The sequence below is a fragment of the Malurus melanocephalus genome, unplaced genomic scaffold (assembly GCF_030028575.1).
Source record: "Malurus melanocephalus ecotype Western Australia unplaced genomic scaffold, MMel_1.1 scaffold_92, whole genome shotgun sequence".
Taxonomy (NCBI): Eukaryota; Metazoa; Chordata; class Aves; order Passeriformes; family Maluridae; genus Malurus; species Malurus melanocephalus.
This window is the reverse complement of record NW_026623324.1, coordinates 2,072,073-2,075,900: the sequence shown is the minus strand read 5'-3', so window position 1 is coordinate 2,075,900 and position 3,828 is coordinate 2,072,073. Positions and strand designations below refer to the sequence as shown.

Sequence of the window (3,828 nt, the reverse complement as noted above, 5' to 3'; positions counted from 1 at the left end):
AAAAACCCTCAACCAAATAACCCAGCCTTGTGATTTTCCTCCCTGCTATCAGGAAACAGGTTTGTTTGTTTTTTAATGAATGCAAAAGAATGCAGATAGCGGTGAGGAAAAGCTTGGGCAAGGAGTTCAGCACTTCTTTATTTAGGCTCCTCCATGTATATCAGCTGAGCCCAGCAGGCGACAAAGCAAGAGCTGGATGTTATTTCAGGAAAAGCCTGGTCTTTCATGCTTGAGACGGAGTAGTGTCCCTGGAGGGAAACTCTGGGCTCCTGTTGTGCGTGGGTGATTTGGGCAGAAAAAGGTCAAGGAATTTCAGCAATGCTGCTTTTCTTCTTTGTCTCCCAGGTTCTTTGTAGCAGGTATCCCCTGGGGCAGTGCCACCGTGACAAGCTGGAGGGGTTTCACACCTGCAGCTCTGCCTGGCCTGGTATTTCTCAGCACTCTGGTGCCAGACACTTAGGGCTGGAGACAGAACAGGCAGATCCAAGGCACGATGTGAGAGAGGGACAGTGCACTGAGGTGCTGGGGACTCTGCCACTTGTGCCACATGGGCAARGCAGCCAGTCCAGGTGGCACGGGCTGAACGCTAATAACTGGTTCATTCCAGCTGTGTGCTTGCTGGAAACAAAGGACTGAATTCACGGTCCCACCGGTGTCCACACCTAAAAGAAAAAAATCCCAAAGGGATAYAACAGGTAAGGCACAACATTTCTCTTGACTAATGGCTTGGCACTTCGTGATAGTTAGTTTTAGGTGTTTCTACCCTACTCAAAGTCAAATTTTGGTGTTGAAGAATCACTTTAGCATGAAAAGTAGAAATGCATTACACTCAGCAAGTTGCTTAGACTTATAATTTAATTCAACCATCACACATTTTGGCCATTGCTCCTTGCTAAATTCAGCACAGATTCAGGCTTGGTCAGACTGAAACTGCATATTTTAGTGCATAAAATATTCATTGTACTTTTTTTTTACCTGGCTCTATCCATGATTGTGTGAATCCCATCTTCGGGATACCTCAGTAAAGGCACATCTGCTCTTTGGTATCCAAGCAGCTCTGAGACAGGTCATGTCTAATTCCAATCCTGATATTCATTTTCCTGTAGTGAGCATATTTCTTCCTTAGTCATGCAGGATTTTTGCTTCTTTCAAAGTATGTCTTCTGTAGTAGATTTTTATGCAGATTTTATGCAAGAATGTATTACTAGGTTGTTTTCTATTGATGCAGAGAAATCTTTCATGCAATTTGCATGCCATTAACAGCTTCTTAAGAGACTATCCTGATTCTAATGGCTCTGCACAATAAGCCAATAAAGCYAAATATGGAAGGGATTACAGAGTATATTGCTGTTATACCCACAAAATGGTTCATATGTTCTAAATAGAGGCTCATCTGACACCTAAGGTTAGTCCTAAAAGTTACTACAACTGATATTTTTCAGCAGTCCTTTGTCTGTGTTTTATCTCCTGTTGGTTTCTCAATTTTTATCTCAATTTTCTTGCACTGGCAGCAAAAACAGAAGAGGAGCCCCAGCCTGCAGCCTTGCATGTRGGCATCCTACACAGCCTGATGGGTGGATGCTGCTGGATTCCACAAAAGCACTGCTGTTACATCATTTCTCTAGGGCTGGAATAACAACAGAGACTGCCTGGGGGCATRTGCAGGTGCTAGCCAGTGTCCCTGCCACTGACACCTTCCTGGAGGCAAATTYACACCCTAAGCTTGCATTTCCTGTACAAAAGGCCAGGTGCCTGYGCTGAGCCTTTCAGATCTGCCCATCTTTGAAGCTGCTGGCACTACGTAGGTCAGTGGGCACACTGACCAGCTGTAGAGGATGAATAACTCTCTCCCKCAGTGTCAAAGTTTCAGTCTTTAGCACTGAGGCATTTTTACTGAGTTTTGTAAACAGGGTGCTGGAAGTGATAAGTAAAAGTGAGAAGCTGGCCTCCTGCTGCCTGAGATACTGCAGCTTAGCAGACGGATGCAAGGGGGTACCTGTATGGGGAAATAGTCCTGAGCTGTGGAGAGGTTTCTGCTCCCATCCCCCAGAAAATATATTTGCACACTCTTTTTTAGAAAAAAACATCTGTGAGGGATGAGGTGGCAGAGGAACAGAATTGATGGGAAGCCCRCTTGGAGGAGAGAGGTAGCTTGGTGTGAAAGGGAAAAGTGACAGTCCAGAGGATGGTGTGGCCTGCCCACAGCTGACTATTCCCTCCCTCCACTAGATCCTTCCTTGTTTCCTCCTGCTTCATTTAGGAGCTGCCGTTACAAGTCAGCTCAGCTATCTTGCTCACTTAAACCCTCTCTTGTCCTGYAGGATGCAGGCTGAAGTTCTCATATAAAATTGAGTAATTGTCCAGGATCCTGAGAAACACAGGGCACTCTCTTCAAAGTGGCACTCTGAAAGGGCACTCTCTTGAAATGTGGCAATGCCCAGACCACATTCCACCCCAGTGCACAAGTAATGCTTTGCATGGTTTTAACCAGTTCAAGGGTTTTTTTTTTTTCACGTGCTCAGTTCCCTAACAGAGAGTTTCTTCTGTCTGTAACAACAGCACTTAAAGATTTTTACCTTCTTTGGTCACATTTATACAGTCTCTTTTCTTTCAGTTGCTCAGCCATTATGGGGCTGCAGCACATTTTGTTTTGTGTTTTCAGCCTCACGGTTATCAGGGTTGTCTTTATGCCTTCAGTTGATTCAGAGATGATTTGTAAATGCCAGTGGAGCCAACTACACAAGCAGCTTCCTACCATGCAGCAGGAGGGGCTCAGAAATGCAGCAGTGATGAGCTGGACATGATCCCAAATGAGCTCAGCATAACCTTCCCTGGTAGAGAGATTCCCTGTTGATCGCCACACAACCGGATTGTGACACTGTCCTCAGGTGCCAGCCTGGGTGCCCCATGGCATGCAGGGCTGGGGTGCCTGGGCACATGTGTATGGTGGCCTCATTCTCTTGGGCTGCTGTGGATGGGGCAAATCAGGTGTCATCAGGAGCTGGCACTGCAAGACTCACAGGGCACACAGGTTTTGGTGTGTGGGAGCTGGAGGTGGCCTTTCAGGATTGGCACAGATACACACGGTGTGAGTGACCCGCCCGTGCTGCGTGGGGGGCTGCGTGCTGCCAGCGCTCCCTGGTAGCAGGAGGTCAGTGAGCAGCATTTCAAACTTCCTCTGATTTGTGCAYATAAATCTGGGGAAGGGTTTCTTTGCAGTCAGTATGGAGCACTGGTGCCTTTTTTTGCAGGAGCATTTTTAGAGTCATGGCACATTCACTCAAGCTCTGGTTTACCTTTAACTTCATTAAACATCTGTTGAGACAGCAGCACCATTAGTGGATGACCTGAAGAGTTTTATATTTTTCCCAAAGCAYTGATCAGGTGTGGTTCCTCTTCCTGAGACCCACAGGGTGCACTGGCTGGGCTTGGCAGGGGGCTGGGTACCAGCAGTGGCAGGGGCTGGGTACCAGCTTCAGCTCTGCGTTAGGGGCTGAGTCATCTTCTGATGCATGGTCTGACATCTTCTGACCTCACGTCTCCAYATGGCATGAATTTGAGCCTTGGGGCAGGCCCAGGCTTGGGATAGTGCTCAGCTGTGAACCAGCCTGAGGAGATGGTCTCAACCACYTCCCAGGGTGTCTGGGAACTGCATCTGCTACCCTACAAATGCAATTTTTATTGTCCCAGGACTTTGCACTAGCCCAAGCTTTTCTGTTTCTTAAATTTCTAAAATCTGTACAGTGTAACTTTATCAAAGACTAAAAAAGACAGCTCAGCTAGCTTCAGTGTCCCTCCCTTGTTTTCTTTCCCCTTTCTCTCAGGCTT

The 3,828-nt window shown here is 46.9% G+C and overlaps 1 long non-coding RNA gene across 1 annotated transcript in view; it reads right to left on the bottom strand.

Annotated features, from left to right (window-relative positions):
* Positions 1 to 383: 383 nt before the first annotated feature.
* Positions 384 to 3,828, bottom strand: part of LOC130574929 (uncharacterized) — a 10,709-nt gene continuing 7,264 nt past the window's right edge. Inside the window, exon 3 of the long non-coding RNA XR_008965485.1 lies at positions 384 to 662. This is a non-coding gene — a long non-coding RNA (uncharacterized LOC130574929). The remainder of the gene's footprint in view (positions 663 to 3,828) is intronic.